This window comes from Coenobita brevimanus, chromosome 47 (genome assembly GCF_032717465.1).
Source record: "Coenobita brevimanus isolate Jiangsu-jjx chromosome 47, ASM3271746v2, whole genome shotgun sequence".
NCBI classification, from domain to species: Eukaryota; Metazoa; Arthropoda; class Malacostraca; order Decapoda; family Coenobitidae; genus Coenobita; species Coenobita brevimanus.
In genome coordinates this window covers 9,751,631-9,761,630 of record NC_137000.1, presented here as the reverse complement: position 1 = coordinate 9,761,630, position 10,000 = coordinate 9,751,631, and the positions used below count along the sequence as shown (strand labels likewise).

General features: G+C 45.4%; 1 non-coding gene across 1 annotated transcript; it reads left to right on the top strand.

The window, feature by feature from the left end:
• The first annotated feature begins 3,390 nt into the window (after positions 1 to 3,390).
• Positions 3,391 to 3,461, top strand: TRNAG-CCC (transfer RNA glycine (anticodon CCC)). Its single transcript has one exon. It is a non-coding gene; the product is annotated as a tRNA-Gly (tRNA).
• Positions 3,462 to 10,000: the final 6,539 nt, after the last annotated feature.

Below are 10,000 nucleotides of genomic sequence, written 5' to 3'. Positions count from 1 at the left end.
CTTAGATATGTTTGTTTATATTAAAGCATCACGTTTCTCCTCTCTCTCTCTCTCCTGGTTTGTTATCCTAATTTCTTGAACTTAGCGCAGGTCTTATAAGTTACGACCCGACCACTTTAAGAAGGACCGTAAAGTTTGTGTATCTATGTAACTCTTTTGCAACCTACCCTCACACCTCCACCTCAGCCACACCCACACACACCCTTCCCCCCCTTACCTTCTTCCGCTATCCCTTCCTACCCCCTCCTCCTCCCCCATCCTTCCCCCTATACCTACCTTCTCCTCCTCGCACCACTTTCCTTCTATACCTACCTTCTCTCCCCTCACATCCCCCATCCCCACCCTGCTCTCCTCTCACCCCTCTCCCCTTACATCCCCCATCCCCACCTTGCTCTCCTCTCACCCCTCTCCCCTAACATCCCCCATCCCCACCCTGCTCTCCTCTCACCCCTCTCCCCTAACATCCCCCATCCCCACCCTGCTCTCCTCTCACCCCTCTCCCCTCCCCCCCAAGGTAGTGAGGGTGGGCGGGGGTATAGTGGTTGGCGGCGCGTGACGAGTCTCGCCCACAGCACCTGACCTTTGACCCTGCCCACCCCTCACCACGCGCCACACCACCACCACCACCACATTAGAAGACTGACCACCACAAAACCGCAGGAATACATACCACACCACACCACACCATACGCAATTTTTCCCTGCCTACCACACCACACCACACACAAAATTCCCCTGTCCCTACCACACCACACCACGCCATACACAACTTTTCACTGATATTACCACACCACACCACATCATACCACACCACATCACATTATATGACTGACCACCAAAAAAACACAGGAAATTATACCATCCCACACACATCTTACACATACACCACCACACCACATACACCTCACTGTCAACACCACCACACCACATGCACCCCAATGTCAACACCACCACACCACTTACACCTCACTGTCAACACCACCACACCACATGCACCCCAATGTCAACACCACCACACCACATACACCTCACTGTCAACACCACCACACCACATACACCTCACTGTCAACACCACCACACCACATAATAGGACGGACCACCAAAAACCGTTCTAAAATACATTAATGTACGTATGCATGTATAATGTACGTATGTATGTATGTTAAAAATCTCCTACACTCACACAACCACATATCACCCTAGCGCATCACTCAACAAACACACACACACACACACACACACACACACACACACACACACGATCAACCCCACCCACACACATACATACAGAATCAACTCCCCCCACACCCACACACCACGACCCCAAACCCAACCACAACCAACCACTACACCACACACCACCTCCACACCACACCACACCCCAACACCACACCACAGCACCCATCTAGCACAACACAGCACATCCGTATTCGTGTTTCTCTTTCAGCTTTACGAACTGGTCTAATCCCACGCAGGGTCACGAAACTTCCAGACCAAGAGTGTAAGGGCAGATGGACGTGGCAGTAATCCACAGTACTATTTCTTTTCTTTTTATTTTTTACTTATTTTTGTTTACTATTTCAATTTGCTGGTTTTTCTGTCTTTTCGTACTATTAAATTTTTCTTTTTCTTTTTTTCATTGATTTATTTCCATATATGTTTCGCTTTTTTTTATTTATTATATTTCGTATAGATTTCATTTTTTTATTTCTCTTATTCGACATTTTTCTTATTTTCGTTTTTCATTTTTTTTTTCAATATTTCGGTTTCACGCAGTATTTTAATTTTCCCTACATCCAATTTTTTCATATATCTATTTTTTGCCCACTTCATTTTTTCCATATACTTATTTCCCTCACCTTAATTTTTCTCTATTTTTTTTCCCCCAATTCATTTTCTCTTATCAAAAACTTTCTCACTTTTACACACTTCATTTCTTTCCGCCTCAAATTTTCTGAACTGAGTATATATCCCCTAACACACTTCCATGCCCGACTTGTTTTTCGATATGGCTATAAATGCCCTTTTGTACAGTACTTAAGCAAAGTAAGGCGATACTGAAATGATTTATGTAACACAGACAGGACAGTATTGTGTTAAAAAAATAATAATAATACTAATAATTCACTTAGGACAAGGTGTAAGGGAGCTTTAACAGATGAGAATTCGGGCTCCTGACCAATACAACCCTCCCCAGACCCCCAGCACATATCCCCTCCCCCCTCCCCCCTGTAGTACATATGAGCACCGTAATGAGGTGCGGAAGTACAGAATTACACTGAATGTAATCTTAGGGCGCTCGGTTCATGGGTCCCTTCCTCTAATCAGACCTTCCTTCCCTATTTCCTTCCTCCTTTCTTCCTTCCCTCTTTCCGTCGTCCTTCATTCTTCCCTCAGCTTCTTCCTTCCCTCATCTGTCTTTCTTTCCTCTTTCCACTGCTTCTTCCTGCCCTCTTCTCTTTCATCATTCTTTCTTTATTCCTAACATCTTCTCCTGTCTTTCCTCCTTTCTTCCTTCTTCCTTCCCTCCATTTTGTCTTTCATTCCTCCTTTGTTCCATCTTGTCTTTCACTCCTCCTACTCTCTCGTCTCCTCCTTCCTTCCTCTACCCTTTCATTCCTTTTCAGTACTCTCTCGTCATTCTCTCTTCCTCTTCTCCACTTTCTTCCTTTCTAAAATCCATACTCTTTATTTTTCATTTCTTTCCTTCCTTGTTTCTTCCTTCTTCCTCCACCCCCCTCCTTCCCTTCTTCCTTCTCGCCTCTCCTCCTTCCTTCCCTTACCCTCATTCCAATTTCCTCCTCCCTCCCTCCTTCCTTCTCATTTACCCTCCCCCCCCGAGAGAGAGAGAGAGAGAGAGAGAGAGAGATGTCCGTCTGTAAACTGCCCGGGGCCTACCCTAACCATCCTACCTACCACCCTACCAACACACCATTCTACCTACCAGACTACTTACAGTTCTACCTACCACCTACCCTACTTACCAGCCTACCTACCCACCATCTTCGCCATCACGCTGCCCTCTCCCCAACTTTCATATACCTCTCTACCCCATCCCTCCATCTCATCCTCGATATCCACCTTCCCGACTCCCCACTTCCACCTCACCTACACACTCTCCTAGTCAGTCTCTCATCCTACTTCCCTGTCTAATACGTTTCCTTGCTCGGGTTTCTCATAAAGTTAGCTTATTTTTTTTCTTTTTTTTATTTAGTCTTTTTGTTCTCTCTCTCTCTCTCTCTCTAACTTATTTGTCTAAGTAATGACTCTCTCTACCTTATTTAGTCTGTTATGATTCTCTCTCTCTAACTTATTATGTCTAAGTTATGATTCTCTCTCTCTCTCTATCTCTCTCTCTCATCAGTCACAGCCTCCCTAGTACTTCCCATCGCGCCGCTGGTGTAGTGGTATCATTCAAGATTCCCATTCTTGCGACCCGGGTTCGATTCCCGGGCGGCGCACTCATTATTTTTTTTCTTCTTCTTCTTCTTCTCTCTCTCTCTCTCTTTCTCTCTCTAATAATAATAATATAATAATAATGATAATAAAAATAACAAAAATAATAATAATAATAACAACCATAATAATAAAAATAATAATAATAATAACAGGGTAATAACAATAGCTGCATTACTCCCATTTTCTACCCACCTAATTATAACGGTGACTCCTTCAAAATTACAACCTCGGCGATTGTGTATTGCTGGAAAGTTTCGTCTCATGTGGAAATTGTGTTTAATGGGAAGATAAAACAGTGTCGGTCGGGTCCAAGTCGGGCTGAAAGGGTTAAATCACTACCATCATCATTAGCGTCATTATCATCATCATTATACTCGTTATAATTATTACTGTTATCATTTTCCTCTTTCTCCTCCTCCTCCTCATCATCATCATCATCACAATCACCACCATCGGCATCTTCACCACACACACACACACACACACACACACACACACGTTAAGAGGTGCACGACGACCCGAAGCAAAATTATGAAAAGAAAAACAGACACAAGAAGGCAAAAAAGGCGTGATGGAAGGCTCCTATAATTAGACGGGAGGGTAAACAGGACACACCCAGGAGAAAAAAAAACAAGGGAAAAAACAGAAAAACAGAAAACAAACAAGAAAAAACAAAAAAACAAGAAAAACAAAACAGGTTATTTAAAAATACTGCATCTCTCAAAAAGGGACACTGAACTTTTGGAAATTAAGTGGGAATACATCTACATCTATTTATCTATCTATCTACCTACCTATATATCTATCGACCTACCAACTTACCTATCTACCAGTCTATCTATTTATCTATCTAACTACCTACACACCTAACTATCTACCTACCAAGTTACCTACCTATCTATCAGTTTATCTATCTAGGAGTATACTATAAATAATCATGTCAAAATTCAAGGAGAAAAAAAGAGTACAGCATAAAAAAAAAAATCACCCAATATACACTTCTAATTAGTAAAAAAATAAATAAATAAATAAAATAAACACCTGCCCTTATTTTTATCTTACAAAAACTAATTAAAAAAACAAACTACGCACCTGGATATTTCAAAATCAGGAATAAAAATGCCAAAATCGAGAAGCATAAAATAAAATAATGAAGTCGAAATGGTGTGAATGCTGCGCTGTTTAAGTGACGAAATTTCTCTCTCTCTCTCTCTCTCTCTCTCTCTCTCTCTCTCTCAGATACATAGATGCATAAATGCATACACAAGCACCTACATTATCACACGTACACAAGCGTTATCATGAAATGTCTGACTTGGCTCGTATCTCTGACTGGGGTAAAAATAATATGGTTGTCTTTAATGCATCTAAGACTCAGTTCTTACACCTATCAACCCGACAAAATCTTCCACAGGTATACCCACTAATGTTTAATAATATTCACCTTAATCCTGCATCATCCTTGAACATGCCTGGGGTTTCATTTACTCGGGACTTATCTTGGAAAGATCATATTACATCTCTTGTAAAATCTGCTTCCAAGAGATTGGGTGTGCTAAGCCGACTCTGCTCTTTCTTTACCCCTGCACAATTGTTGACTCTATACAGGGGTTTTATCCGCCCCTGTGTGGAGTACAACTCTCATGTGTGGGGAGGCTCCCCACATACAGCTCTTCTCAATAGGGTGGAGTCAAAGGCTTTTCGTCTCATTAACTCTCCTCCTCTTACTGACTCCCTTCAACCTCTGTCTCTTCGCCGCACTGTTGCATCTTTATCTCTTTTCTATCGCTACTTTAATGGTCACTGCTCCTCTGAACTGTCTGCTTGCATTCCTCCACCTCTACGACGGGTGCGTAGCACCCGTCTGGCAGCAAACTCTCATCCCTTTTCTGTCCAACTCTCTAATGCATGAGTTAACCGTTACTCCCAGTCTTTCATTTATGCAACAGGTCAGCTCTGGAACTGTCTCCCTCTGTCTGTATTTCCTGCTGCCTATGATCTCCAGTCTTTCAAACGCAGTGTGTCCAGGCATCTCAAAATGATCGGATCTTGAATTTGGCTCTCTATTGTATTTTGTTTGTCTCTTGGAGGGAACTGTTACTGCGGGCTCATGGCCTTTGGTTCCTTCTTCCTCGCATAAAAAAAAAAAAGCAAACACACAATCGTAATGGTACACACACACACACACACACACACACACACACACACACACACACACACACACATCATCATCATCATCACGTCCTCATCATTACCCTCCTCCTCGTCATCATCACCATCATCATCATCATCATCGTCGTCACGTCCTCATCATTATTCTCCTCCTCCTCCTCCTCGTCCCCATCATCATCACGTCCTCATCGCTATTTCCCTCCACCTTCTTCTCCCGCACATACTCCTCCTCCTCCTCCTCCTCCTCCTCATCATCATCATCATCATCATCATCATCATCATCATCATCGTTCTTTCTCACACAGTTACAGCATAAAAGGATAGGCAGGACTCAGCAAATAATGATCCGCATCTAAACACAGCGAGAGACAGACGAGTGGAAGAGAATAATGAGGCAGGAGGAGGAGGAGGAGGAGGAGGAGGAGGAGAGATGATAGCTGATGGAGAAGTGGAGGGAGGGAGGAGGAAGATGTTAGAGACAAAGGAAGAGGATGGCTGAAGGAAAAGGGGAAATGAAACAAAACCTGAAGGAAGAAGAAAATGATGACTGGGAGGAGGAGGAGGAGGAGGAGGAGGAGATGGGAAAAAAAAATCCACACAAAATTCAAGGTTGGGAAGAGGCGGATATGAAGAGATAAGAAAAAAAATGATAAAATGAAGACGTGCACGAAGACGCGAGGCCAACCTGAGGAAACAGAGAGAAGGGAAAAAAAATATAAAGACAGAAACTAGACGAGGAAAGAAAATTATAAAACAGATGTAGATAAAAACACAAGGAAGAAGACGAGACGTAAAATAATACAATAAAGAATGAGACCAACAGATGATGATTAGATGATGAATGAGACGAAATATAAATAAAGAGACCAGAAGAACGAGGGAATATGGATGAAGAAAAATACAAATTGGGAAAAAAATGAAGATGAATGAACTACAAGACAATAAATTAAGGAGGATGAGAGGGAAGAAAAATGTAAGAAAATAAGAAAAATAAAGAAAATAACAGAAGTAGGAGAAAGAGATGGAAATGAGATAATGAACAGAAAAAGAGAGATACAAGGAAATAAAAACATGTAATAGAGAATGAAAGACAGCAAAAGAAAAAGAAAAAATAAAGACGAGAGAGAGAGAGAGAGAGAGAGAGAGAGAGAATTAAAGCCAAGAAAAAAGACTAAGATGCAAGAAAGAAAATTGCAAGGAGAGAATGACGAAAAAGGGAAGGATAAAAAAAAATAATAAAAAAATAAAGAGAGGTATATATAAAAGGAGCAACACATGAATTTGTAATTTGTATGAGTGTGCGTGTGTGCGTGCGACGTGTGTGTGTGTGAGGTGCGTGCAAGTGTGTTTGTGTGTGTGGTGTATGTGGGTGGTACGTGTGTGTGTGTGTGTGTGTGTGTGTGTGTGTGTGTGTGTGTGTGTGTGTGTGTGTGTGTGTGTGTGTGTGTGTGTGTGTGTGTGTGTGTGTGTGTGTGTGTGTGTGTGTGCGTACCATTATGATCGTGTTTGCGTACATGATAACGCTTGTGTACGTGTGATAATGTAAACACTTGTCTATGCATTTATGTATGTATGTAAATGAGAGAGGGAGAGAGAGAGAGAGAGAGAGAGAGAGAGAGAGAGAGAGAGAGAGAAGGGTACGGTACAAGCTAGAATGAGTGAGGGGATATGCCCGTGTGCATGTGTGTGAGTGCGTGTGCGTGCGTGCGTGCGCGGCGTGGAACAAAGCCTCGGTAAAGGAGAGAAGAGTAATTAATTCTAGTCAGACCAGAGGGAGGGAGAGGGGGAGGGGAGGGGAGGGAGGAAGTGGGAGGGGAGAATGGAGGGGAGGGAGGAAGTAGTTGAAAGGAGGGGAAGGATGAGGAAGGGGAAAGGAGGGGAAGGAGGAAGCAGGGGAAAGGAGGGGAAGGAGGAAGCAGGGGAAAGGAGGGGAAGGAGGAGGAAGGGGAAGGAGGACGTAGGGGAAAGTAGGGGAGGGGAGGGAGGAAGCAGGGAAAAGGAGGGGGAGGGAGGAAGTAGGGGAAAGGAGGAGGAAGGGGCAAGGAGGGGAAGGAGGAAGTAGGGGAAAGGTGGGGAGGGGGAGAGAGGAAATTTGAGAAAGGAGGGGAAGGAGGAAGTTTGAGAAAGGAGGGGAAGGAGGAAGTGGGAGAAAGGAGGGGAGGGGGTGGGAGGAAGTGGGAGAAAGGAGGGGAGGGGGTGGGAGGAAGTGAGAGAAAGGAGGGGAGGGGGTGGGAGGAAGTAGGGGAAAGGAGGGGAGGGGAGGGAGGAAGAAGGGAAAGGAGGGGAGGGGGAGGGAGGAAGTAGGGGAAAGCAGGGGGAGGGGGAGGGAGGAAGTAGGGGAAAGCAAGGGGAGGGGGAGGGAGGAAGTAGGGGAAAGCAGGTGGAGGGGGAGGGAGGAAGTAGGGGAAAGGAGAGGAGGGGGAGGGAGGAAGTAAGGGAAAGGAGAGGAGGGGGTGGGAGGAAGTAGGAGAAAGGTAGGATAAGGAAGGGGAAGGATTGGGTGAAGAGGAAGGAAGGATGAAGGTGAGAGGAGAGGAAGGAAAGAGGGGAGGGAGAAAGTAGGGGAAAGAAGTGGTGAGGAAGGGAGAGGGGAGAAGGAAGTGGAGCTGAGGGGAACGGGGGAGGAAGTAAAAGAACAGGGATGGAGGGGGAGAGGGAGGGGGAAGGGGAGATAGGAAGTGGAGGAAAGGGAGAAAGGGGAAAGAAGCACAGATGGATGGGGAGGAAAGATGAGAGAGGGAGAAGGGAAAGGAAAGGAAGGGGGAGGGGGGAAATAGGAAGTATATGAGATAATGGAGAGAAATGATGGGAAAGGGAAGGAGGGGAGGAAGGGGAAGGGGCAGGAGGAATTAGAGGAAACGGAAGGGGGAAGGGAAGAAAAGGGAATGGTGGAGGGGAAGGGAGTGGCGAGATATGGGAAGGAATGGGGAAGGGGGTGGAGGGAAGAGGGAGAGGGGGAGACGGAGGGGACGAGGAAGAACATAAGAACATAAGAAGAGAGGGGAAAAGGAAGGAAGGAAGTAGAGGATTACGGGACGAAATAAGGGAAAGGATGACAAATAAGGAAATAAGGGATATTGAGCAGTATTTACCTTTCTTCAAATTATAATATCCTTTAAAAATTGTTCATATATTAATTTGGTCCCTAACACCATTTCCTAATCGACTTATTTTGTTTACTACACCTTACTGTTCTCCCCTGTTACACAAATCCTTCCGATACCGCCATACTCTGCATAAATAACGTACACATGGATATTAACCAGCCCTATCCCAGAATAAATCGCTCAGGATGAGGTGTTAGGGGGCTAGAGGAGAATACGAACCACTGTGTTATGCAAAGTTCCTCTAAACGCTCCTAAGGCGTTTCTCAATCTAGGTGTAATTTTTGTCTTCAAGATCTCTCTCTCTCTCTCTCTCTCTCTCTCCCTCTCTCTCTCTCTCTCTCTCTCTCTCTCTCTCTCTCTCTCTCTCATTTCAATCTATTATTTTTGTCACCGTTTTTTTTTTTCAATACTCTCTCCCAAGAAATGGTGCGAGGGAGAGACGGGAGGAAAGGAAGGAGGGAGGGAGGGGGACTGGGAGATGGGTGAGAGAGGAAGGAAAGGGAGGGACAAGGGAGAGAGGTTGGGAGAGATGGAGAGACGGGAGGCTGGTGTGTGTGTGTGTGTGTGTGTGTGTGTGTGTGTGTGTGTGTGTGTGTGTGTGTGTGTGTGTGTGTGTGTGTGTGTGTGTGTGAGAGAGAGAGAGAGAGAGAGAGAGAGAGAGAGAGAGAGAGAGAGAGAGAGAGAGAGAGAGGACTGGGAAGGAGAAAGGGAAGGGAGGGAGGCAGGGAAGAACACACAGACGGGAGGGAGGGAACAAGAGAGGGAAGGGACGGAGGGGAGGGAGAGATGACTGTGACGGAGGGAGGGAGGGATGGAGGGAGAGAGGGAGGGAGAGAGGGAGTCGCGCGCCGAGCCACCAAACTCCTCCCTGGCTGCCACACGCCACTCCTCCCTCCTTCACCTCCTCTCCCTGTCTTCTTCCTTCACCTCCCTTCCTTCTACTTCTCCTCCTTTCCTCCCTCCCTCATCCCTCACTCGTCCTCTCCCCTCCTCTTCCTCTCCTCCTTTACTCTCTCTTCAGTCCTCTCCCTTTTCTGGCTCCCTCTTTCGCTGCCTTTTTCTCCCTCCCTCCCTCCCCCTCTCACTCCCTCCCTCTCTTCCTTCAACTCATTATTCATCTTCCTAACCCCCCCTCTTTCTCTCATCCTCAGCCTCCCCCTCTATCTCACCCTATCTCTCACCCTTCACCATGCTTTCCTCGCCTCTCTCTCTCTCTCTCTCTCTCTCTCTCTCTCTCTCTCTCTTTCTCTCTCTCTCTCTCT